Raw genomic sequence first — 27,361 nt, forward strand, 5'->3', positions numbered from 1 at the left:
TCAGTGTGATGCCAAAGCCAGGTCCTGTGCATCCCCTGTGCTGGGCCCAGGAAGGGCCAGAACTCTCAGCTGATTTCTGAACTGGTGTGCTTGCCATGGGAATTGAGAAACATAATAAATGGGCCCAGCTCTGTGTGCAGCACCTAATTTGCAATAATATTGAAGTCTCCAACAATAACTCATTTACTCTTATAATAAATATATAAAAAAAAGACAAATTGCTACATTGAACATGCATTTTCTTCACTGCAAGTAGCTCCTACCCCAGGGAGAAAGCCCTGTGCTGCTAACTAATAGTAAATCCTTTGGAAAATCATGTGTCATGATGATGGACAACCAGGGAAGGGGTATTAAATAGATTTAGAGGTTAGCTACTCTAACAAGAACAAAAGACGTCCTTTCCAAACCAGCCCCTCTAAGAGCACAGATGGGCTGGTGATTAGCACGGCCCTGCTAGCAGCCCAGGTGAGCAGGAGTGAAAAGTTTCTGTCCAGGAGAGAGTGTCTGTCCAGAAGGGAGTGTCTGTCCAGGTGGGAGTGTCTGTCCAGGAGGGAGTGTCTGTCCAGGCGGGAGTGTCTGTCCAGGAAGGAGTGTCTGTCCAGGTAGGAATGTCTGTCAAGGTGGGAGGACAGAGAGAGGCAGTGGAAAGAGGAGGAATGGGGACCCCTGGACATGCAAGGGGCTCCAGTGCTAGGCCATGCTCTCCAGTCCTACAAAGATCTCTTGAGTGAAAATCCCACCTGTTTCTAAGAAGCCTGTCCACTACAGTCTATCTGGGGAGCAGAGGTTCCAGCATGCCCCAAACCTAGCTCAGTATAGACACAGGGATGAGGGGCACACTATATTTCAAAAGAAAACCACAGGGTAAGGAAGACTCTAGTTGTTCCTGTGGCAAGGGCCCTACCACTAAGGGCCTTGCCACTATCCTGGGCCAGCTTCCTGAGTTCAAGTCCAGTGGCCCTGGCCTGGAGGAGATGGCTGCAGAAAGAATTGGCTTGTTGTCCTGTTTCTGTCAGTCAGTGACTGCTGCAGTCCCGAGTCAGCCTGTCCAGTACAGTTTCTTCAGACCTTGGGATTTGTAGATCCAGTATCAAGGACTGGGGTTAACAGTCATGGCTGAAACCCTGAGTGGTCCCAGAGGTGAAACCCCATGGCTGCTTACTGAACTGGAGAGTGGACACAGGGGTTCGGTTAGTGCATACCTGCAGCCAGCCGGACTCTGTAGGACTCTGTGGTATCTCTGGAAAATGAGGCTCAAGGGGGTTGTAAGACATGATGAAAATGACACACCTCTGATGGTAAAGAGGGTAGGTTCTCCTTAGCTTCTGGGGCTCCAGTTATCAGGCTCCTCCTGGGATCTGGGGTGGTCCCCTGGCAGGAACTGGGTCTAGTAGCTAGTAGATGGCCCAGTCACTCAGAGAGGCCACAGGTAAGCAGGTTCACCGAGTAACATTCAGAAAAGCAGAAACACCCATGCAGTCTTACCACAGGTGGCCACAGCTGCTGAGCCGACAGCCCTGCTCTACCATGACAAGCTGGCACTGAGCTGACAGAGCTGGGTGTCAACATGACACAGAGCTTCTGGCACTTGGAAGTCCCCTACCCCAGTAGCTTCCACCAGTCCCCTAAGAGACCTTTCTCAGAACTCAGTCTCGGGAGTCGGGCTGTAGCGCAGCGGGTTAAGCGCAGGTGGCGCAAAGCACAAGGACCGGCATAAGGATCCCGGTTCGAACCCCGGCTCCCCACCTGCAGGGGAGTCGCTTCACAGGCGGTGAAGCAGGTCTACAGGTGTCTATCTTTCTCTCCTCCTCTCTGTCTTCCCCTCCTCTCTCCATTTCTACCTGTCCTATCCAACAATGACAACAACAATAATAACTACAACAATAAAACAACAAGGGCAACAAAAGGGAATAAATAAATAAAATAAACATTAAAAAAAAAGAACTCAGTCTCCTTATCTCTGAAGTTGGGTGGAGGGAGAGTGTCCCTAGCTTCCACAAATCTCTGTGGCTTTCCATCATTTCCATTCATTCAGCAAATGGGAAAAAAATCTTTTCTTCCTGAATGAATCACACAAGTAATCGATAACCATGAACAGGTTCGCTGAGACTGAAGCAAAATCATGAAAACAGTGCTTCAAGCCTCAATTTTTTACCTAAGGACATCAGTCTGTCCAACTTTCTTATCTTTTCTTTTTACTTATTTATTTTTTTGCCTCCTGGGTTATTGCTGGGGCTCGGTGCCTGCATTATGAATCCATCGCTCCTGGAGGCTATTTTTTCGATTTTTTTTTTTAATAGGATAGAGAAAAATTGAGGAGAAGAAGACAGAGAAGGAGGAAGAAAGATAGTCACCTGAAGACCTACTTCACCACTTGTGAAGCAACTGCACTGTAGGTGGGGAGCCAGGGTCTTGAGCCAGGATCCTTGCATGGGTCCTTGCACTTAGTACTATGTGCACTTAACCTGGTGTGCCACCACCTGGCCTCCCTTAACTAACCTTTCCTTCCTTTTTCTCTTTTCTTCCTTATCATTTTGTTGTTGTTACTGTTGTCGCTGCTGGTGGTGGTAGAGACAGAGAGGCAGAGAGAGACAGAGAGGGGTGACAGAAAGAGAGAGACAAGAGAGAGGTGACAGAGAGGTGACAGAAAGAAAGAGATGAGAGGTGAAAGATAGATAGATAGATAGATAGATAGATAGATAGATAGATAGATAGATAGAGAGAGACCACAGCACCAAAGCTTCTTCCAGTGCAGTGGGCACAAGGCTCCAACCTGCATCCCACAACAGCAAGAAGAGCACTACCCAAAGGAGCTGTTTCACCAGCCAGCCACTTGGTCTTTGAATAAACCCTCCTTTAAAGCTCAATACTACACACTAGTCTAAACACATCAGCATTCAGAAGTTGGAGAAGTTTCTACGACAGCCTATAGCAAAAGAAATGAAACACCAAGCCAAGGAGAAAGCATCCGGCCCCTGTAGTGTGGAGGCCAGAGGGGAGGGCCTTTGACCTCTGGAAAGGGCTGCCTCCACTTCCTTCCTTCCTCAGTCACTCCAGCCTTCTGACTTCAAAATGCAGAGATTTGATTCCACCGGTGCTTCTGCCGTGAGACTGCCAGATTGTTCCTTCCCTCCCCGACTCCTGGCCTCTCACTTCTGGAAACCTTTCTTTCGCTGAAGCAACACTTCCTTGGTGATGGATGACTATTATTTGCGACTGCTATCAGTTTCCTGTTTGCACCAATATATCATAAATCAGGAAGAGGAATGCTGAGTGTAAGTGGATAGTGTAGCTTTTGCTCATTACCTGGGAGGATTATAGTCATTTCATAAAATCCATTATCTAGGGGAAGGTTTCTATTGGCGAGGGCCAGTCAAATTCATTTCATGCTTCAAAAGTTTGCGATGGGGCTAGTAAGGAAAAGGGGGAAAAAGCTAAATTGTTTGGAAGATGGGGGACCATGATTTGTTTAAAAACCACAAATGGCCAGGACTGAGCTGTGTCCATTATACCAAATGGCACTTTGGACTCAAATGTTCCGGTGCTGTTGTTCCAAGACGCAGGCCCCCAACCACAGTGGCCCCCATCCCAGCCCCACCCCTGCCAGTCCCAGTGACAGCAGGACATGGGAATGCTACTCCACTTCCTGTCCCTACCTACTCCAGGCCAGGCCCATCTCTGTCCTCCCTATGGCCCTCTGAGCTTGCCCCTCTGCTCCTGTCTTGAGAGAGCACCCATGCTGGCTACCTGGTCTCCACTGCTGTGCCAGGGCCTCAATCCCAGTGACCTGAGACAGTGTCTGGCACTGTCTTCTCTCTCGTCTGACCCTTGCCACACTGTGGGCACAGTAGCTCTCCTCCCTCTCCTCCTTGGCCACATGCCTTTTGATGCCACCTCACCCCCCGGGGCTGTTGCCTCCATCACAGGGAGAGGGAGGGGGTGTTCCTGGCTGACAACTGCTGTTCTCAGACTCTTCAAATCACTTGCATCTCCATCTGTTTCTCCCTTCACATAGTCACTCAGATTTGATGTGTGGGCACTGTCACTGTGTCTCTCAAGGGCGGCCACCAGGAAGGCCCACCAGCTTACCTCGTTTGACAGGGCTGTAGGAAAAGTCATGACGTATTTTTCTATGCAAAAATGCATCAGAACTGTCCCACCAGCTCAATATTTTCAACTGACAGAAAAGATGTTATAAATGTCCCAGCCCAATGAAGAACAGGGCAAAAGAGGGCATTATGGCCTGCCTGCCCACCCTGAGCCTTTCTATATAGGGGCATCTCACAAAACCTTAGAGCAGTGGACCATTCACTGGAACAAGTCCCCCCATCTTTAGAACCCCAGGGGTCCGCCAATCTCTTTCCTGAGACCCAGAAATCTGGACCAGGTTAGGGCTTTGTGCCCAAAGAGGAAGAATCCAAAGGATATTTTACAAAAAGAAAGACAGCTAAATAAGTGTCTTGCAGATTTTGCCAAACCTCTAGAACATTCTTTTCTTTCCCTTTCTTTCTTTCTTTCTTTCTTTCTTTCTTTCTTTCCCCCTTTCCTTTCCTTTCCTTTCCTTTCCTTTCCTTTCCTTTCCTTTCCTTTCCTTTCCTTTCCTTTCCTCCTCCTTTATTTTTGAATACCATTTTACTTCCTCTGCTCCTAAACTTAACTTCTCCCAAACTCATTCCTCATGCGGACACAGTCTCCTCCCCAGGGAAGCTCAGCTTGAACACACACATGTTTTTGTAAGGAACCCAGAGCTGAGGCTCAGCAAACAATAAAGAGTCTTGTCTGCCAGTCTCCTTGCCATGAGACCACCAGGGAATTGAAGCGGCGAAGACTGAGCTCTCAGAAGCTCGGCTGTGCCACGTTTCAGAAGAAATTCCAGGTTCAAAGTTCTCAATAACACCCTGAGAGTCTGAGGGGCTCGAGACATGTCTGTCGGGAGTGGGGAAGCAGGAACGTAAGACTGCCTTTGACAAAGCAGCATTCCCACCAGCCCCTCCCGGACAACCCTGCCCGGCCCAGCACGAAGCAGGAGTCCCTTAACTTGCCTTCCCAGTGCCTACAGGAGCCTCTCATTCTCTGCCACCTGATCTTTTCTCCCCCCTGTGACCTCATCTCCATCCTCCTTTCCTCTCCCCCACTTGGCACCTTTTTATTCTCTTGGTTTCAGACTTGGGGTCCAGAGAGAGGGAAGCTACAGGCAAAGTGCAAGCAAAGCTGCCTTGCTCCTTCACCTCACCCCGAGGGGCAGGGAGACTGGAAGGGTGCGGTCGGCAGCAGGGCAGGGGTGCAGGGTGGCCATGCCTGGCCAGTGGTTTCAGTGGAGTCTGGGTGAAGTAAGAAGCAACGGAAAGGCATTTCAGTGGCCCCCAAAAGGGAAGCGTTTCTGACTAGGAGCCAGAGAAGGCTTAGGAGCTCAGGGCCTGACTCAGGAGACGTGGGGGTGCCTTTTCTATGCTGAACACTTGACCTCAGGAGCAAGTTGTCCCCAGGAAAAGGGTCTGAAGCTTGCTGCCCTGAGCTCCCAATGGCAACTGCAAGACAGGGCGAAGGAGCTGGGTGGGGAACTTCAAGAACCTTCTTGGCAGAAATGGGAAATGGAGGTCCTGCCCAAGGTGAGACTGTGAAAAAGATGCAACTAGCACCCAGGTCACTTTCCTCTGCCCATTTCCCAGAAGGTTCCTTGGCTCTCTGCAGTGACCTGTCAGCACTGAGAACCACAGAGCCTGAATATGGAGTCCCTGCAGGTGGGGCAGCCTCTCTTCCACATTTTGGGGGGGTATAGCAAGGGCTGCCCCCTACTCCCCAACCATTCTTTTGAATGTGGGGCTCTTTCCAGGCCATGGAAACTCACTCCCTACCCATCCTGTCCCTTCCCAGGGGAGGTGGGGTAGGGTCTGGGGGAGCCACAGAAAGGACCTTGGGGCAAAGAGTGTCCATTCATCAGAAGGCCAGAACCTTCCCATCTCCAAGGCTCTCCTCTTTCAGAACTGCCAGGTGGCTGAGGATCCCATGACCCCCACCACTAGGTGCTGAGCCATGGAGCCCCAAGAGGCAGGCTGAGGTGGGGGGCAGTCAGAGTCTTCACCTCTTTTCACCCCAGGGATATTCTGTTCCCCCTTTCCCATTTTCCCTCAAGGCAACAAGACTGAAAAGAAAGCCTCTGCCTGAAGCAGGGGGATTAACATAAGTACAAGATGCTTGAGGGCAGAAGGGTGGGCAAAGCTGACTTGGGCGCAAGGCTCCAGCACTGACTATTCCCTCCTGTGCCCTGACTGGTCCTGGCCCCTTGTTCTTTAGTCTCAGCCCCTAGCTCTACAACCCTACCTGAGATTCTCTGCTGGGACCAACATCCAGCCCTGCTTCCATCTTCAAGTCCCTTCCTACACACACACAGCCCTTTAGGGGCACAACCCAAGGCCCCCAAAGCAAGCCTGTGGGACACTCTTCTGTCTGTGAAGGCGGCACGGTCTCTGGGGGCCCCTGGAGTTGGAAGGAACCACACACAACCCTGAGAAAAGGAGCCAGGAGTCAGGCCCACATGTGGCAGGTGTTGGAACACAGCTCGCCGTGCTCATAATGGACTTTGGGATGTATTAGCATACGGCTGATGTCAGCCTGGCCACAGAGCATGCCTAGGACGTATGCAAACTCACAAGGGATTGTGGTACAAGAGACTATATAAGCCAGGGCCTGGAGCAGCTCAGCCTTTTCTGGATCCCCTCTTACTCAGTGTTCTCCTGCTGGTGTGGCTCCTGATTGACCTTCTTTCTGACCTCTTCACATCTGGTGTCTTGGGTAGTTTGCTGGAGGACTTGTATGGCTTTCACCATTTTCTTAGCTAGACTTTTCCTCTTGCTGACTTTCACCATGACTTTTTTAAATTCTTTTTTTTTATTAACTTAATTTATTTATTGGATAGAGACAGCCAGAAACTGAAAGGGAAGGGAGAAATAGAGAGGGGGAGAGACATCTCCTTCACCACTTGCAAAACTTTCCCCATGTAGGTGGGGACTAGGGATTCGAACCTGAATCTTTATACATTATAACATGTGCCCTCAACCAGGCACATTGCCACCAGGCCCCTTTCACAGTGATTTTTATGAATGAACCTCCCTTTTGTTTAAGCCCAGACAAAGCTGCATATTGTCTTTCAATAGACAGGTGCACCTAGAGACATAGTCCCTCCTGGCCTTCCTTCAGAGAGGTGCTGCTTGGTCCAGAAAGAGGACCAGGCAGCATGAGTGCAGCACAGAGCTGAGACCTTATATCCACAGAGGCTGTGTCTGCAGGGATGGCTGCTCACCCCAACCCCGCAAGACCAGAAGTTCAAGCCTCACACTCTCTCTCCCCCTCCAAGTAGCCATTCTCGAGCTGGGTCAAGGCTTCCTGCAGGGAGGTGGGGGTAGGAGGGACAAAGATGCCCAAACCAGATGCTCCGGCTAGAGTTACACAGGGGTCAGAGGTTTGTCCCAGTGGCTCCCACAAGGAATGTCTTCCCAAGCTGCCTGGGTCAGCGAAACAAGAAAGCAGACCCCCTTCTTGGGTGGTACTGCTTCAGACGGCACCGCAGAACCCACAGAAAGAAAACAAGGGAAGACAAGGGAAGGAGCTCTAACGTCGGTCTCAGGAGAACACAAGGCTCAGAGCAGGCTGAAGGCTGGCAGATCAGAGCCCAGAACAGACACACCCCACCTGAGGGTCAGGGCACCAAGAGATCCTGCAGCCAAGCTACTGAATTCTGGTCCTTCCCACAATGCCTGGTTGAGAGCAGGGAGTCATATACCAAGAGTTAAGAGCTGGCCTAGCCAGGAGAAGGATGCACACCAGGGCACCTCACTTAGAGCTGGAACTTCAGAAACCAGGGCAGAATGTGCAGGGGCCTGAGTTCAACCCCCTAGTCATCACCTACAGGGGGGAATCTTCGCAAGCAGTGAAGCAGGTTTGCAGGTGTCTTTCTTTCTCTCTCCTCTATCTCCCCCTTCTCACTCAGTTTGTCTGTATCTAAAAAAATGAATTACATAAAATATTTTAAAGAGACAAGGACAGAAAGGGGAAACAGAGGGAGAAATGTGGAGTGAGGGTGGTCTGGGGCAGCCAAGTCAAGGACACTGGTGACGAGGAGTGAGGTGGGAGGGAGGAGGGGGCGAAAAGGGCACTGGAGGGAGACCCTGTACAGGCTGGTGGAGGGCTTAAGTCGGTGGCAGGAATGATACAGAGATACCTGTCAGAGGAGATAAGAAGTTGTGACAACTATATTATAAATCATTATTTCCCTAACACAATAATCTAATAATGATGATACTAATAATAATTGGCCTAGCAACTGTGTGCATGCCATGAGCTTATCTAGAAAGTCTTCTGGATTTCAGACACGTGGCCATCCTGGTCGCTGTGCAAATGCTGCCACCACACTCTCTAGACTCCAGAGGTCCACGCTGCAACCATCTTCCTTCTGCCCCTCCCAAGCTGATGCTCCACAGCCCCCGCTCACAGACAGAAGTGCATGAACCACAGGCAGCGTTTTTTATTTATTGATTGATTAGAAAAACAGGAGAAGAGAGAGAAATAACTAGACATTACTCTGGTGCTGCCGGGTATTGAACTCAGAACCTCTTGCTTGAGAGTTCAGTGCTTTATCCACTGTACCACCTCCCAAACCACCAGGCATCATTCTTATATTATCATCTTCCTTCCCTTTGGTTTCCTCCCTTAGAATGTCCAGGCCCAGAATGAGGCACAGCAGGTCCTAGGATAATGCTGTTTCTCTCTCTCTCTCCCTTTCCCGCCCCCTCTCCCTCTTAAATATATATTGATCTATTCTGGATAGAGACAGAAATTGAGAGGGGAGGAGGAGATTAAGAGTGAGAGAGACAACTGCAGCACTGTTTTCCCACTTGTGAAGCTGCAGTGGATCGGGGATTTGAACCCGGGTCCTTGTGCCACTGTAAGGTGTGCACTCAACCAGGTGCACCCCCGCCCCCGGCCCAGATAATGCTGATTCTCAAGCACGAGATGGAACAAAACAAACAAGCAAACAAAAAACAATCCCAGCCCAGCATGGAAGGAAATGGCAGGTGGGTGCAATGAGGACACGGCCTCATTCCACACTGGGAGGCTGCAGCTTCCAGGAACGTGCCCAGTGATAACTGGTTAAGTGAGGCCAGACCGGATCACTGAGCTGGCTCAGCCTGTGTGGAGCAGGACTTGGCAAAGCCCCACAAGAGGGCCATTCTCTGCACCTCATTCCAGCTCCAGAGACACCTCTGGATGGTCCCCAGGATGTGCTCCTCTGTTCTGACCCTCCACACATAGCTGTTGACTGAGTGGGCCCTCCTTGGTCGGCTTCAGGGGCCCTTGAGGAGCTCTTTTGTTGAGGCTCAGCAGTAGCTCAGACAGAGTCAACGTCATGTGTGTCACTGTGTGTGTGTGTGGGGGGGGGGTTGTGGGGAGGAGAGGTCATGCCAAGTGAGATGAACCAGAAGGCTGGGGACTGGATGATCCCACTCACAGATGGGACAGGAGACCCAAAGCAAGGGAATGTACAGGGTAAAACATTGATAAGCGGTGGTGTGTTTTAGCAGACCCAGGGACTCAAAAATAGGAAGGCAAAATAGCTCATTTAGACGCACGACCCAGGTTCCAGCCCGGCCCCCACCACACTGAAGGAGACTTTGCTGCTGCTGTGGTCTCTTTCACTCTCGCCTTCTGCCTCTCTGTCTCTATCTAAAAGAAAAATAAAAGGAAACAGGTTGAAGATCCAGCGTCCTATGACGGAGGGAGGCACTGGTGATGAGTGAGGGGTGCTGGCACCTATCCTGGGAAGATGTGTAACTGCCCACGGTGACAAGGGTCTAGTTTATCAGCTAACATTTCTAAATAAAGTGACGAGGGGAAACTAACACATGCTGTGTCTAAAGCCTATCTCAGAACAGGACGGTGGGAGGTGCTCTAGAAACCCCATTCTCATCCCTTTTTATTTATTTGTTGGATAGAGACAGCCAGAAATCAAGATGGAAGGGGGATGTTAGAGGTGGAGAGAGACAGAGAGACTACCTGCAGCTCTGCTTCACCATTCACAGAGCTTTCCCCCTGCAAGTGGAGACCAGGGGCTCGAACCCGGATCCTTTCTTTGCTCGTTGTAACATGTGTGCTCAACTAGGTGCACCACGACCCCCCCCCCCCCCACACACACACACCATCTCTAATTGAGTGAAGCAGCCAAAGGGAGGAGGGCCAGCAGATGATCTCACTCACAGATGGGTCCCAAGAAACAAGACAAAGGACAACACCAGGTGAAAGCCCCAGGGGCTGAAGACTAGCAAAAAGGTCCAGGGACTCAGGAGGGTACAAGGGTGGAGGGGTGGGAGCTGGGCATCTCAGTCTCTCTGGTTGTCGTGAGGTGTGCTGACATCATCTTGGGCAAATGTGAAGCCGTACCCCTGTAGCACCAACTCCCCTGTGTTGTTAAAATTCGGAAGGCTCTAGCCGGGTTAGCTTCATGGGCAGGTAACAGAGACGCGGAGACAACGGCTGGGCAGGGAAGCTGTATTTCTTTATTCAGGAACAACGATTCATAAACTAAGACAAACTAATCACCAAACAGAACTCTGCTGTCTCTTTGCGGTGGCGCAAGCACTCTCTCTTACTCAGGAACTCAGGAACTCTCTCCCACTCTCGACCTCTGGAACTCTGGCGGGGTTCTTAGGGGCGGGGCCAAGCGGGCCCGCGAAATTAACAGGACTGATCCAATTCTCTTGGCGGGGGAGAACTAGAACCCAATGTAAAGCATACAACAATTCCCCCTTTTCTTTTAACTAAATGGCTACAGTATCAAGGGTGTGGGGTGAACAAAAACCTATATCGTACAGGCATTTTTATAAAAAGAAACTGGCACAAACATGGAGAAACATGCAAGCAAGTAACAAGAACCAGTGTGCTGCTAAGGGAAGGCCTGAGGGGGGCCATATCTGCCTCAATCCTGATACTATGGCAAATAGTTAAAAAGAAAGGGGGAGATGTTGGATAGTATGCCAGCTCCCCCTGGCTTCTGCTTAACCATATGCCTATATAGGGATAGATATAATCCCATTCAAAGCTTTGGTCTATTTACATAAATCACTTTTACATTTACATAAAGCACTCCAGGGCATTGGTGGTTCAGTGATAGGATTCTCGCCTGCTCTGCCCCCTCCTTGTCACACTCTGATTTTCACCAGTCACTTTTCTCTCCACCCTCTCTATGTCACATCCTGTTTCCACCCTACTTGGCAAGTATATATAAAGACAGCATTGTGAGTTTTAGGGTACTTGAGTTTAGCTTAGCTTGTCTTAGATTGTGCTGCGTCCTGCATGAATAAAGAGATACTGCCTACAGTTCACCCATGAGTCCCTGGTCGTCTGTTACCCACCCGTGAAGCCAGCCCGGTGAAAACAACCTAGCCCGGCGAAAACAACACCCCGGCACATCGACATTCTCTCAGTGAAGTGACGCTGAAGTTGAAAGGTGAGGAATTCTCTCTCAGACATGCAGACTCATCCGGGTCTTCGTGAGTGCTGCAGGTCTCTCTTCTGCTCTATCCCCCTTCCCTCTCAATTATTCTTTGTCTCTATGAAGGAGGAGCAAGAGGAGGATGAGGAGGAAGTGTAGGAGGTGGGTAATGGCTGCCAGAGCAGTGGATTCACTGTGCAGGAACCAAGCTTCGGCAATAATCTTGGTGTGACTGAAAAGCATTGTGCGTCTCTAAAGACCCTTCTCGGGAATGCAGGAGCTTCCGCCGTGAGAGCTCAGCCAGGCACCCCTGCCAGCCCACCTGCTCACAGTGACCTGGTGGTGGACCCAGGTCAGCTGTCACGGGACTCTAGTTCTAGCATCCTCACCAATCTAGCCCACGGAAAAAATGGAAAGGACAGGCACAGCTCTGGCTTATGATGGTATAGGCATTGAAGCTGGATTGCTTTTTTCCTTTTTTCTTTATTGAGGGGGATCAATCGTTTACAGTTGACAGTAAAATACAGTAGCTGGTGCATGTATAACATCACTCAGTTTTCCATATAACACTCTAGTCCCCCAACTAGGTCCTCCTCCGCCATCATGTTCCAGGACCTGAACACCCCTTCCACCCCAGAGTCCTTTACTTTGGTGCAATACATCAACTCTAGTCCAAGTTCTGTTTTGTGTTTTCCATTCTACAATTAATATTATTCTTTTACCAGAGCACTGTATAGCTCTGGCTTATGGTGGTGTGGGGGATTGAACCTGGGACTTCAAAGTCTCAGGCACAAGAGACGTTTTTGCATAACGATTATATTTTTCTCCCCACCCCAGTACTCAGGACCTCAGAGCCTCAGGCATCAGAGTCTGCTGTGTAAACCACTGTGCTGTCTCCCCAGTCCACACTCTACGTATGTTACAGACACAGAAGCAAGACTGACAGAAAGGAGAGAACACAAGGCCAGCTGAGAGGCAAGACAGACACAGTCCAGGACTCCTGGGGATCTCAGGGGGCCTGGACAGTCACGTGCTCAGCACTAGGCCCTGGCACAGGGGCCCACAAGTTACTGTGGGGCTGATTAGAAGGCAACTCCTAGCTAGGTGTTCGCTCATTCAGCAAATGCCAGGGCCAGGTGGTGGAGCCTCTGGTTAAGCACACACATTACAGTGCACAAGGTCAGGGGTTCAAGGCCCTGGTCTTCATCTGCAGGGGGAAAGCTTCATGAGTGGTGAAGCAGGGCTACAGGTGTCTCTCTGTCTCTCTGTCTCTTTGTCTTTCTCTCTCCCCTCCCTTCTCAATTTCTGTCTCTATCCAATAACAAATAAAATTAAAAAAAAATGTTAGCAAATGCCTTTGGGACCAGAGTACTCCCCAAAGCTGACTCCGGGTCTCCTCTGAGACAGCCTCACAGACATCTGCTCTCTCTGACTTCCCCTCTCCTGGACTCCCACACTGAGGGAGGCCCAGGTTCCCAGTCCGATCCCCCAAGGCCTGGGCCAGCTACAGGCTCTGAATGTGGAAGAGGAAACAGAAAAGGGCACAGTAAACTCCACAAGGGTAACATCCCTGGGCTGAGGGACGCCAGGCGACCTTGCCTTGGCCACTGCACAGCAAGGGGCTGGTGTCCTGGCCATCCACAGGGGCACCTCTGCCTGCTTGTTTCCTCTGGGAAGAGAGAGGGAGAGAAAACTCCCAGGGCTGTGTCACCCCTTCCTTGGCGGCTGTGTCTTCTGCGTTCCTCCTCCCCATCTCGGGTGGCTCACCCCTCAGATGTATAATGAATCAGGCGCAGGCTCATTAATAAGACATGACAAGCAGTCCTCTCACTGAAATCCACCAAGCTCCAGCCTGCAGACACAACCCTGCCATTCCTCCATGGGCCCGTCGTAATGAGCCTACGGGGAGGGCCTCCTCACTTGCCACAAGCGGGCCGTACAAACCCTCAGGTAACTCAGGTAAATAAAGCCTTCTTCAGCCCCATTACCAAAGGGGCTCAGCTGAGCAGGCCGGAGCCCCTCCCTCCCCCCTGGACAAGGAGGCAGAGTATGGAAGCCAACTGTCATGAGTTGAGCAACGTACCCCCTCCACCTTCCCAGGAGCCTGGACAGAAGGTGGCGTTGGAGACCGAGCCACAGAAATGCCTTTTTCTTTTCTTTTCTTTTCTTTTCTTTTCTTTTCTTTTCTTTTCTTTTCTTTTTTCTTTTCTCTTTTCTTTTCTTTCTCTCTTTCTCTCTCTCTCTCTTTCTTCCTTTCTTTCTTTTTGACAGAAACTCAGAGGGGCCAGATGGCGGTGTGCCTGGCTAAGTGTACCCATTACAGTCCACAAGGACAAGGGTTCAAGCCCCGATCCCCACCTGCAGGGGGAAAGCTTCACGAGTGGTGAAGCAGGTCTGCAGGTGCCTTTCTCTCTCTCCCTCTCTGTCTCCCCTCCCCTCTCAATTTCTCTGTCTCTATCCAATAATAAATAAAAATGCTGAAAAAAAAGCAACTGAAAGGAGAAGAAGGAGACAGGAAAGGAGAGAGAGGAAAGGAGGGAGAGAGAGGGAGAGAGGGAGGAAGGGAGAGAGGGAGGGAGAGAGAGACAGAGGGACAGAGAGAGAGAGATAGAGAGAAAGAGGGAGGGAGACAGAGAGGGGGGAGGGAGAGGGAAAGAGAGAACGAGCTGCTGCAATGCTTCACTGCTAGTGAAGCTTCCGCCCTGAAGGTAGGGACTGGGGTCTTGAACCCAGGGCCTTGTACACAGTACTGTGTGTGCTTTACTGGGTGTCTAATTGCCAGCCTTCTCCTCTTTCATCTTACAAATCAAGTGAATGCAGTGGCCAGGAGATGGCTCACCTGGAAGAGTGAGTGCTTTACCACACTTGACACCACCCAGACTTGAGTCCCTGCTCACCGCATGGGAGCACCTTCACGGGGAGCAGTGGACAGTGCTGCCGGTGTCTCTCCTTCTCCCTGTCTCTCTCCATGTATTGTAAAGACAGAGGGGTGGAGCCGGCACTGACGGACTACCAGGGAGAGTGGAAATGTGCAGGCATGAAGCCCTAGTGACAACCCTGGTAACAAAGAAAAAGACAGAGGATGGGAGGGGAGGAGAGGGGGAAGAAAAGGGAAAGGGAAGAGGAAGGGAAGAGGAAGGGAGAGGGGAAGGGAGGAAGAGGGAAAGGAAAGGGAGGGGAAGGGAGAAGGGAGGGGAGATGGGAGGGGAGGGGAGAGGGGAAAGGAGGGAAGAGGGAAGGGGGAGGGGAGAGGAGAGGGAAAGGGGAGGGGAGAAAGGAAGAGAAGGGGAAGGAGAAGGGAGGGGAGAAGGGGGAAGGGAAGGGAGGGGAGGGAAAGGAGAGAAAGGGAAGAAGGAAGTGAGCACAAGAGCTTGGCAGGACCCCGGAGGGCTCCCCCAGTTTGTCTAGATGCCATGGATCTGGCACTGGGACCTCCTCCCCAGTTCCTTTCACCCAGAGCTGGATTACAGGGAAGCCAGGTCCCAGAATCCTGATGCCGGGCCAGATCTGGTCTATGAAGGCCTGTGGAGCCTCTGTAGATGACACCACTGTGCCCGGGCCTGGGCTTGGGTCAGGGTCTTGATCGAGGAGGGGGAAGCAGAGAGACAGACAGCTGCAGAACCGGCTTCACCACTTGTGAAACTTCCCTCCTGCAGGTGGGGACTGGGGGGACTCAAACCCAGGTCTTCGTGCAAGGTAACTAGTGTGCTTAACCAGGTGCACCACCACCTGGCTCCCTCGGGTCAGGGTCTTGAGGGAATCTCAGGCTGAGGAGGCTTGAGGGAATCCCTGCGAAGGAGGCTCAGGAGACAAAGCAAAGCTCTCTCACGCCCAGGCCAGCACAGCTGCTGCTTCACATTCAAAGGCAGCATCCACCCAACATTGCTTCCCAGGCAGCACTGTAGCCTGACACACAGAAGCCACCAGGAAGCGTCTGGGCTGGCACCAGCACCACCACCCGCAGGCTATGTGGCCTTGGTGACATCAGGAACCTCGGGCTCCTTGTTTGTAGGGTGGATTTGAAGTCTCTTTGGCAGGAGGTGAAGTGAGGTCAGACATTCAGAGCCTCATCCAACAACACCTCTGTGCGCAGTAACTGACACCACAGGGCTAGTCACTTCAAGATTTAAAGGGCCTCCTAGTTCAGTCCCCAGCCTCCCTCATCATCACCACAGCCATCAGTGATGCCACCCCCATTACTGTCTACCTCATGCAGTGCAGGCTGGCTGGCTGGCTGGCTGGCTGGATAGATGGAAGGCTGGATGGATGGACAAATGGCAATCCTGTGAGGAATGTGTGTTAACTTCCCCTGCAGTAGTAGAAGTGAGATAATTTCTCCAGGACCTCAGGGCCCAGGTCATAGGTCCTGACTGACTCCTTTATTCCCATGTGACAGCTCTCCTGTCCCTCTACTTCTCTAGAGTTCTCTGTGACTCCTTATTAGCAATGGAGCTGAGCTCAGATGTCAAGACGAGTCCTGTCAGCCCATAGCCCTTCCACAGACCTCTCAAGACAAATGTTTACATGACAGAGAGATAGCTCACAGGGGTGTGTGTGCCTTGCCAATGCCTGAGTCCCCGGTCTGAACCCCATCACAGCATGAGAGGTACAGTATCAGTGGAGAAGGAAGCTCTGGGCTCTAGTGTCTCTCATTTCTCTGTGTTTCTCTCCCTTTCTCTCTTATCAAAATGAAAAAGCTGGCACCAAGCAGTGAAATAACATATATGCCAGGTGCAGGATTGTGGGCAAAAAGAAAGAAGAGAGAGCGAGAGCGAGAGAGAGCGAGAGAGAGGAGACAGGCCTGTACACATCTCTAAGCCACCAGAGTAACTGTCTGAAACACCCACTGGGAGAAAGTCCCCACAGCCTGCCCATCCATCCTTCAAGCTGGGCACCACTCCAAAGTGTCCCCAAACCACTCCAGGCCACAGCAACTGCTGCAGAGATCGCTTCCAGAATCCTGACATCAATCCAAAAGAGCGTCTGTAGCTTCTCTGCAAGGTACCAGCAGTCAGCCTGCTCGCAGGCACCCCCACAGCCTGGGCCGGGATCTCGAGTGAATCTCAGGGTGAGGACAGAAACGCACAGGCTTAGCAAGTGGGGACTGAGGGCACCATGTTTCACACAAGCCCATGGTGGCGTGATGGAAACCTTTCCTGGAGGTCCCTGTGCCTTGGGCTCCTGCCCATGGGCTGAGCACTCAGCCTCACTCCAACCTGTGAAGATGACTCTTCTAACAACACTTGGGCCCTGGCCACAGCCAGTTGAGGGGCAGGTGACTGTATGAATCCTCCCCAGACTTCTTTGGTCTCTATACCCCAAGGGGTGGGTGGGGGACATGGTGGGGGGGCAGATGTTAGCTTGCAGTGACCTCCGGGAACACACAAGGTGGAGCCAAGCTTGCATTTCTGTACAAGCTTCAGAGCTGTTTGCACATGTTCTAGAAAGTATGTTTGACGTTTTAATAACAACAAAAGGAGGGGGTATAATCTATAGGATTGTAGTGAGGCTTAACGACCTTCATTCATCACTCACTCATTTCCCAACACAGCCTCCCTGCTCACGTTGCAGGAAACAGCCCCTTCCTACCAGAGCAGAAAGGGCCACAGCCAGGTGCCAATGACTTCCCGGGACAAGAAAGCAAGAGACCGAGAGGTCTGGAGTCACAGAATGGGCCTGGGCTCCTGCTTCTGGGATCTACGAGGTGCACGGTCTCAGGGCCCAGGTGGCCTCATCTGCAGAGAGGAAAGAGGCCCCTCCCATCTGCCACATGGCTAGATGTCTGGAGGATCCAGGGATAGGGTCCTGGGAACCAGCGAATAACGTGGGAGGCTCATCACCTTCAGAAGTCTGATGAAGAACATCCTCAGGGCTGGATGGTGGCACATTGGGTTAAGCACACATATTACCAAAAGCAAGGATCCAGGTTCGAGCCCTAGCTCCCCACCTGCAGGAAAGACGCTTCATGAGCAGTGAAGCAGGTCTGCAGAGTCTCTCTTTCAATCTCTCTTTCTCTTGCCCTCTCTATTTCCCCATCCCCTTCCAATTTCTCTCTGTCCTACCCAATAAAGAATTAGAAAGGAAAAAGGAAATGGAGCAGGGATTTCGTAGTACAGACACCAAGCCTTCTGGTGGCAATAAAGGAAAGAAAAAAGAAGGAAAGAAAGAAAGAAAGAAAGAAAGAAAGAAAGAAAGAAAGAAAGAAAGAAAGGAAGGAAGGAAGAAAGAGAAGGAGGGAGGGAGGAAGGGAAAAGGGGAGGGATGGAGGGAAAGAGAGAGAGAGAGAAAAGGAAGGTGGGTGGGCATCCAGATGATGAAGGTATGAGCTAGGGCATCTCAGGGTGCAGGGAGGCTGGGCCCTGGCAAGCCAGCCGGGCTCACTCCAGGGTCTGTGCGGAGGCACAACTAGGCAACAAGGCTCCGGTCCTGCCTGTGCCTGGACCGCGTGGGAGTCAAGCATTGCAAAACTCCCGCCCCAGGGTGGAGTCTGCCCAGCATGAAGAAACACTTTCCAAATGAGATAATTATTTAATAGGTAATAAACGGAGTAGGGGAGGGGGCAGAGAGAATTCCGTTGGTGAACTGCCTTTGGCCCCCAACGCTGCACGCCCTCCTGGCCAACGAGCTTTCTGCCCCTCACCTCTGAAGTCTCTTCGCACACAGCTTATCCCCATGACCCTTCCCCTCCCAGATATGGAGGAGCAGCTCACTGGCAGCTGGGTGCCAGGCAGAACCCTGTCACCCTGTGTGCCCTCCAGCAAACAGCAGTTTGTCTCTTCTCACGTCACATCGAAGGACAGACAATGACCCAAACAGGAAGACAGCAAGGTGTGATGAGGGTGGAGCCAGGAGAGGGGCAGAGGCAGGAATCAGAGGCACCCAGTGCTGGTCCGTCTGCTGGCCAAGGAGTCCTGGGTCTGCGAAAGTTCTGTACAGCTCTGCCATTCCAATACAAGATGGAGGTGGGGGTGTCAAAAGAGGCCTTCATCAGGTGTATCACCCACCACCCTCACACTAGGTGCCTGGAATAGTGCCCCACCCAGATTTCACTGTATGGGTTTGTCTAAATCATGTTCTTGGCAAAATCTGGCAGCGAGTGTAGGTCAGTTGAACAGCTTGACCAATCTCAACCTCTGCCTGGGCCGGCCCTCACAATGTGGGCTCTCGCCACATACCATACCAAGTGTGGAGGCCCCATCCTAACCCAGAGCACTGCAGGGGCTCCTCAAGGGTGAGTCCCTCTCATCTCAGACACTCAAGGCAACGCCAGACAACCGTGATCTCAAAGAACTCACGAGCCTACAGAAGCACATCCACAAGGCTCTCTGGGTGGCTCCTCTGAGGGGGAGGCTGACGGTTTTTGCATGGGTGGCAGAAAACGGCCAGCAGGACTTACAAGGATCGAGGGTCCTGAGCAGGCCAGGAGTGCTAATAAGAGATCAGGAAGCAGCAGCCTGATGGCTGTTCTCTAGAGGCTACAATGTGAAAGTGGAGCCCGGGCACAAATGACTGGCACATAATATGTGATCAATAAAAAAATATGATAGAGGGGCCAGGCAGTGGTGTGTCTGGGAGAGAACAAACATCACTGTGCAAGACAACCCAGACTTACGAGCCCAGAATCCACCAGCAGGAGGGAAGCTTCACAAGCAGTGAAGCAGGGCTGCAGGGGTCTCTCTTTCTCTCTCTGTCCTCCTTCCCTTTCCTTTCTCTATGCTTCTATCTAAAATAAAAGGGAGGGAGGAAGGAAAGCAAAAAAGAAAGGAAAGGAAAAAGTGATCACCAGGAATGGTGACTTCATTGTGTAGACACTGAACTCCAGTGAAAACCCTGGTGGCATTAATAATAATAACCATTAGTATGATGGGCTGGGCGCACCTGGTTAAGAGCACATGTCACGATGCGGGTTCAAGCCCCAAGTTCCCACCTGCAGGGGGAAAGCTTTGCAAGTGGCAAAGCAGGGCTGCAGGAGTCTCTCTCTCCCTCTCTGTATCCCTGACCCTCTTGATTTCTGGCTGTCTCTATCCAATAAATAAATAAAGATAATAAAATAATAATTATTAGTATTACTATTATTAGGTAGGTTGGGGTGGAATAGCTGGTAGGTGGGTAGTAAAATGAATAATGGGTGGCCCAGGAGGTGGTGCAGTGGATAAGACACTGGACTCTCAAGCATGAAGTTCTGAGTTCAATCCCCAGCAGCACATGTACCAGAGTGATGTCTGGTTCTTTCTCTTTCCCCTATCTTTCTCATTGATAAATAAATAAAATATTTTTTAAAGTAAAAGGAATAATGGATGGTTAGGTGGGCACATGGATGACCAAATGTATGGAAGGATGGCTGGACAGGTGGATCACACACGAGTAGATGGGTGGACAGACACCCTGTGGTCAGGACACTGCCTCTTCTCTATTTCTCATCCCCACGGTAAGACTCTGTCTGTCTCCTCCATAGCTGCTCCATCCAGATTCTCGTCACCCTCTGCAGGTGTCCACAGAGGGTGATAATGGCTTCAAAGACCTTGATGCACAGCCCAGCATACTTGGAGCCCAGTGCCAAGTCCTCCCCTGGTCCTTAGGTGAGGAGAGCCGAAAGGCATGAGGAGGTGAGGTTTTTCCACCCGCCTCCCACCAGCCCCCACCCCCACCTCATTACCTCTGCCTGCCCAGGCAGCTTCCACCTCAGTCTGAATCAAAGGGCCCCTGGGCCCAGTTCATCTCAGAGACAGCCTGTTCCCTCTGGGCTTGAAAATGAGCCAGCCGCGCCAGCTGGCCAAGTTACCCAGCCGAAGCAGCTCTGTGAGAGTTCTCATCCCCAGCCCAGCCACCTGAAGCTCCTTCCAACACCCCTGAGGAATGTGTGACGACAATGAGGCCAACGCTGGTCTGTGGAATAATGGGGGGGGGGGCGGGTGGGAAGGGACTTTGGAGCTCAGTGACTTTTCTGCAGTCATGGGAGTGTCCTGTGGACAGTGGGGTCAGCTCCCCCACACTAGGGCCCATCCCAAGACAGGCCCACACACTGCACAGCCTGCGAATAGCGGATTATCTAGGCAAAGAGGCGGGCTAAGTGTTAGAATGGATACAAAAGTTGTGGGACATATACTCAACAGAGTGTGGGATAAAGTGGATGGAACTGGAGAAGATGATGCTCAGTGAAGCAAGGAAGGAGGTGAAGGACAGCTACAGAATGGTTTCACTCATACATGGAATATAGAGAATTGAGTATACAAATGAGAACAAACTGTCAACCTTTATCTAAGGCTGTGGGAGAATTAGAGTCGCCATCTATGGAGTGGGGATGGGAAGAGACCTTTGGTGATGGGAATGGTAGGGGGAAAAAAGACTCAACGCTCTAAAGTTTAAATAAAAGAAAGAAAAGGATGAGGTCCCTGAGTTGTACACAGCTCCACCTGGTCCACCTCCCCTCCCCCCCAGACCTTCCAAAAAGCTGCCACAAATGTGTGGACCCAAACCCCAAAGCCTGACAGTAGGTACTGGAAAGAGAGAGCAGTGGGTGGGGAAGTGGGCTGCAGTCCAGGCTCAGGCTGCAGGAAGTATCTGCCAAACGCCACACCCCAATCGATTTGAGATGCTCCAGGTAGGCCCCCACATGCCTTCTAACACTCTTGTGAGATGTAAGGGTGGCATCGTGGGGGGGGACCCAGAATAAAGAGAGTGAATGGGGGGTGGGGGTGCTAGGGGTATCCAGGTAACAACCTGAAGAGACAAGGAAGAATTTGGAACAGGGACTGGGTGGTGGTTCACCCAGTAGAGAACACGTTACCAAGCATGAGGACCTGGGTTCAAGCCCCCGTCCCCCATCTGTTAGGGGAAGCTTCATGAGTGGTAGAGTAGTGCTGTAGGTGTCTCAATTTTGCTACCCCTCTCTCCTCAATGTATTCTGTCTCCTGTCCTCTGTCAAAAAAAAAAGGAGGAGGAGGGTGTGAAGGGGAAGGGAAGGGAGGAGAGGGGAGGGGAGGGGAGGGAAAAGGAGGAGAGGGGAGGGGAGGGGAAAGTGGTTTCTGGGAACATGAAACTGTGCAGGCACAAAGCTCTAAAGATAATCCTGGTGGCAAAAGAAAAGAAAAGAAAAAGGGAAAATAACAATAAAAGGCATAGGAACAATGCTGAGAATTGTCTGTAGCCAGCAGCCCAGGGTTAAGGGAAAAGTTGCATAGCGCTGCCTAAGCCACCAACCGCCTCCCTGAGCCTCAGTTTCCCCCTTTGTGAAATGGAGCTAGCACAACGGCCTTGGAGTATCAAGAGGACCTGAGACAAGGCAGGTCAGAACAGGAGCTGCACCTTAAACAAGGTAACTGGCTCTCCCCAGTGACCTTGGCAGGAGATCTTCAGGCCGCCAAGAGCTGAGCAGAGGCCTGGCCACACAGGCAGGTTCAGGAGCCTGCTCCTTCGCTTACTCACTAGGCCAGGAATATGACCTGCCTGCCTTACGTTCATTCAACCTGTCCAGAGAGGGTCAACTTGCCACAGTGTCTCTAGGGCTCCTGGGAGAACTGAAGATTCAAATGCAGGTGAAAGCCGCCAGTGCTCAGAACCATAAGCTGCGTCAGCTGGTCAGTTCGCAAATAAACTGTCAACCCAGTGGCCTGGAGGGCTCCATCCTTCTCGGGCTATTGCTATGGGAACAGCCCTGGGGAAACTGTATGCCTGGGTTCAATCTGTAAGGACATACTCTATTTTAAAGAATAGTTATTGGGGCCAGGCAGTGATGCACACAGTTAAGCAGGCATATTACAGTGCACAAGGACCCAGGTTCAAGTCCCTGGTCCCCACCTACAGGGGGAAAGCTTCACGAGTGATGAAGCAGGGCTGCAGGTGTCTCTCTTTTTCTCTCCTTCTCTATCTCTCCCTCTCCTTTCAATTTCTCTCTGCCTCTATCTAATAATAAATAAATATATATATTTTTAAAAAGAATAGTTATTGGGGCCAGGTGATGATACACCTGATGAAGCGCATATATTACTAAGTGCAGGGACCTGAGTTCAAGTCCCCAGTCCCCACCTGCAAGAGGTCCACTTCATGAGCAGTGAAGCAGGTCTGTATATATCTGTCTTTCTCTCCCTCTCTCTACCTCCCCAACCTCTCTCAATTTCTCTCTATCCTATCTAATAAAAATATGAAAGAAAAAATACGAAAATATAGAAAGAGCAGTTATATATTTGTAATATATAAATAGAACCAGAGCATCACTCCTGCACACGAGATTCCAAGGATCGAGCTCAGCACTTCATGCGTGAAAATACGGAGTTCTGATCACTGCACCACCTCCCAAGCTGCAGGAAGAACATCTTTAACGATGGAAAAGAGTTGAGTTTTGGGGGGCCCAGCAGTGGGACACCAGGTTAAGCGCGGAGTGTGCTTTGGAGGGTCCATTTCTCTACCTCCTCCCTTCCCTCCTTACTCATTCTGCAAACACACTGAAACTGGAGACAAGCATGTGCTAGAGAATGACCCAGCTTGGCAAACATTCGGGCAAAGATCAAAATGTGGCAGTGACTGCTTCCCCTAAGTGGTCGGCTGAGTGATTTTGAAGCTATTTCCCAAGATAGGAACAAGCCCAGTGGTGGCTCTTGGGACAGAGCTGGGTTCTAAAGCATGGGCTCCTGAGTTCTTTGCTGAGACCACGTGTGCCAGAGTGATGCTCGGTTCTCTCTCGCTCTCTGCCACCAGGACATAAATAAATCTGAAAACAAAGAGATCCAAGCTGTGGAGCAAGGCTGAGAGCCACCTCCAGGGCCAGTGGGGAGCCAGGACCCTCTTTCTTGTCCACAGCCTCCTTCCTGTAGGAGGCAAACCCAGTGGACTCGGAATTGTTGAGATGTGATTCTGTGTATCTGATGTCTTAACTTCTCTTGATTATCTAGGCATTTTATTTACTTTTGTTTAGATAGACAGAGAAAGAGGGAAAGAAACCACAGCCCCAATGCTTCCTGGAATGTGGTGGAGCCAGACTGGAACGTGGGTCGTGCATACGGCAAAGCAACACACTATCCAAGTGAGTGATTCTGCCGGCCCCACTGCCTCTTGTCTTGTGTTATTTTAAACCTATGTGGCATACATAAGTCCTATCCTATGAGAACTACAGGGTCTTTCTCTGGTGGCCCAACACAGAGTTTCTGTTCTATGAAGAACAGTGAACATCAGTCTCCTCAGCCCACGTAGGGGGGAGACTCTTGGCAGCCCCACTTACACGCTAAGCACCAGACCCGGCAAGAGGACTCCAAGTTTGTCCCTGGAGCTCAAGATCAAGTTCATCTAGGACTTCTTAGAAATGCACCCTGTGAGACAGACCCCTGCAGCCATTCACACTCAGAAGCTCCAGGGCAGAGCTATGAATCAGCAGTTCAACAGGAGATACTCAATGGTGATTCCAGCAGCCAGGTCTTCTTTTACTCTCTCTCTCTTTCTTCCTTCCTTTCTTTCTTTCTTTCTTTTTTTTTTTTTTTGCCTCCAGGGTTATCACTGAGGCTCAGTAACTGCACTGCAAATCCACTGCTCCTGGCAGCCATTTTTTTCATGTTTTTATTGGATAGAACAGAGAGAAATTGAAAGAGGAGTGGGAGATAGAGAAGCAAAGAGAAAGCGAGACACCTGTGGACCTGCTACGGTGAGGAGCTGGGGGCTCAAACCCAGATCCTTGTGCTGGTCCTTGTGCTTCATACTATGTGCGCTAATGGTGTGTGCCACGCTCGGCCCCTGCCAGGACTCCTTATCCACAGGGGCGTCTCAGCATCAAGCATGGAGGAACTGAGAACAAACCCAGTGGATACTAAGCCAATATGGAGGTCCGAAGGATTCCCAAGATGCTCAAGAAACCAACCTTTATTTACTTGGGGGGGGGTGTGCGGGGGTGAGACAGTCGCACACCTGGCAGATAGCAGCAACGGAGGACACCAGTGCCCCTCTACACACCATTCACAGCAGGACTGTGAGGCCAATAGGATGTTTGTCCCCAGACTCAGAGAAGCTGAGAGACAGGTCTCCCTGGAGGTGGGACCCCAGAGAATAGGGATACAAGGCAGATTCCTGCAGATCTGTCTGGAGAGACTGCCATGGCGGGACCAGCATACTTGCTGTCCTCCCTTTGCCCCCACCCCCACCCCCAAAAGACATCTGGACACCCTTTCAGCTTTGGCTCAGCCTATGCCTCCCCTCTGGAAGGCCCCAAGCAAGGCAGCTAGCCTTCCTCCTGGACACTCTCCCAAGTCAGCTCAAGGCTGGGCCCTCACCCACCGTGCAAAGCTCATATACCTTGTGGGGGTACAGAGAGGGTCAGAGATATGCAAGGTGCCCAAGGACACACAGCCAGGGCTAGAGATGAAGTCTACACATCTGCTCCAAGCTGTCTTCTTCACTGCCTCCTAGGCCTAGCACTGTCTCTCTCACTGCACTCAATACACCCTCACGGCTCCTCCCGAGGCAGTCTGCCTGCCTGCAGGAAGTGGTGGACAGAGCCAAGCCACTCTACATTCCCACAGCGGTCCTACTGCTTGGCAGAGACCCTGATGTCCTGCCGAGGGAGGGGGTGGGCAGGGTGGGCCCCTGCCCCTGCCCTCACTACGGTGCTTACTGTTTTTTTTTAATTATTTATTTCCCCTTTTGTTGCCCTTGTTGTTTTATTGTTGTAGTTATTGTTGTTGTTGTTATTGATGTCGTCGTGGTTGGATAGGACAGAGAGAAATGGAGAGGGGAGGGGAAGACAGAGAGGGAGAGAAAGATAGACACCTGGAGACCTGCTTCACTGCCCGTGAAGTGACTCCCCTGCAGGTGGGGTCGAACCGGGATCCTCACGCTGGTCCTTGCACTTTGCTCCATGTGCTACCACTCGACTCCCCGGTTTTTATTTTATTTTTATTATTGGATAGAGACAGAGAGAAATTGATAGGGAGGGAGGAGCTAGAGAGTGAAAGAGACAAAAAGACACCTGCAGCCTTGGTTCATCACTCATGAAACTTTCTCCCTGCAGGTGGGGACCAGGGTCTTGAACCTGAATCCTTGTGCACTGTATTGTGAGCGCACCACCGACTGGCCCCAGTTGCTGCTTACCTCTTAAGTTAAAGGAACAAACCCATGATGGTGGCATGCCAGGCTTCAGTCCCAAGTCGGGAGGCAGGAGAGCTAACTGTGGGAGGAGAGACCTGCCTCAAGCCAGCCTCAGAAAAGCTGCCTCCACTGCCCACAAGCACGGCGGCCCCACCTCTGGACGCCAGCCACAGCTCCCCCACCAGCCCTGGGTCGAGGTCAACATCCCTGGTGCCCACATGGCATCTGAGGCTGGGAGGGGCGGAGAAGGGAGCAGGACGTGGCTGGACAGGGCGGGGTGAGTCTAGGGCACCACTTGTGGCCTGACGTGGCCTCAGGCAGGCCGACACAGAGCTGGCCCAGTGAGTAGGGCGGGGGTGGGCACCACTGCACAGAGAATGGCTTCCACCTGTGTGTCTGTCTCTGGGTTCTGGCAGGTTGGGCAGAGGAAGGAAGACTTCAGCACTTGTCTGTCTTCCATTCTGGATCTAGACAGGAACCTCAGCTTTCCTCTCCCTCCACACAGGACCATCACCACCCTTGGCACAGTGGAAGTAGAAGCTACAATAACTCAACCTGCTGCCCACTAGGCAGCCTTGCTCTCTCCCCCACATGGGAACTGCCTGAGGTGGGCAATGCCCGGACTCCTCACTCAGTCAAACTCACAGCCATCAATAGTTCAGACAGATGGGCAGCACAAAGGCAGAAAACAGGTTTAACCCAGCTGTCTTCAGATCTAAAGAGCCCTCCAGGCTCCCACAGCGCCCAAGTGCTTCCTAGGCAAGAATGTATTTTGCAGGATAGGTGCTCTAGAAAGTTCTGGAAAGTGTTCTTTGTCCTTGTTCTGTTTTGTTTTTGACTCCAGCGTTATTGCCAGGGCTCAGTGCTAGCACTATGAATCTATTGCTTCTGGTGGCCACTTTTTCCTCTTTAATTTTTTTTTAAACTGAATAGGACAGAGGGACATTGAGAGAGAAGGGGGAGACAGAAAGGGAGAGAGAAAGATAAACGCAAACCTGCTTCCCTGCTTGTGAAGTGCCCCCCACCCCCGCGCAGGTGGGGAGCTGGGGGCTCGAACCCAGGTCCTTGTGCTTAGTACTATGTGCGCCTAACTGGGTGCACCACTGCCTGGCCTTCCTCTTTGTCCTTGTTCATCTGGCATTTCACATGCATGCCTAAAAGAGATTTTTCTTTTAAACTTCTGGGCATTTTTGTCCTTCTAACAGGGCTGGTTGCCTTACATTCATTCCTTTATCATTTTTCTCTCCTCTATTCCATGTTTCACTTTCTAGAACTTCCAACAGTGAAAAATCATCACCCGCCTTCCTATCCCAGCTCTCTCACACTCTCTCTCATATTTCTCGTTGCCTTTTCATGCCTCATTCAATGCGCTTCCTACCGGTCACCTTTCATCCATTTGATGGGCCTTTTCTACTTCTATCATTTTGAAGTGTTCTTTCACAGAGTACTGTTCTTGTTTGATGGATACAATACTTTCTCAATTTCTCTGAGGCTATCCAAGAAGCTACTTTCTTTCCCCTTAAGTTTTCATCTGTTCTTGATTTCTGCTTCTGCCAAGACTGTACTTTCCCCCATTCTTTCCACTGACACTGCTCCTTCACCTAGCAGACCCTTTTCAGCTCTTAGTTAAGCCTTCACATTTAAATTTTTTTATTATCTTTATTTATTTGACAGAGAGTTAGAAATTGAGGGGAGGGGTGATAGAAAGGCAGTGAGACAGACAGACACTTGCAGCCCTGCTTCACCACTTGCAAAGCTTTCCCTATGCAGGTGGGGACCAGGGGCTCAAACCTGAATCCTTGTGCACTG

General features: G+C 51.1%; 1 protein-coding gene across 7 annotated transcripts in view; it reads right to left on the reverse strand.

Moving 5' to 3' along the window:
• GLI2 (GLI family zinc finger 2) overlaps positions 1-27,361 on the reverse strand; it is a 256,007-nt gene that overhangs the window by 121,675 nt on the left and 106,971 nt on the right. The window contains exon 1 of one of the 7 annotated variants that reach the window (XM_060177979.1): positions 17,075-17,251. The exons of the other annotated variants lie outside the window; for them this stretch is intronic. The gene's annotated coding sequence lies outside the window, so the exon portion shown is untranslated. Of the gene's footprint in view, positions 1-17,074; positions 17,252-27,361 lie in introns of those variants that run through there. 7 annotated transcript variants of the gene reach the window in all.

Source organism: Erinaceus europaeus, chromosome 18, assembly GCF_950295315.1.
Source record: "Erinaceus europaeus chromosome 18, mEriEur2.1, whole genome shotgun sequence".
NCBI lineage: Eukaryota > Metazoa > Chordata > Mammalia > Eulipotyphla > Erinaceidae > Erinaceus > Erinaceus europaeus.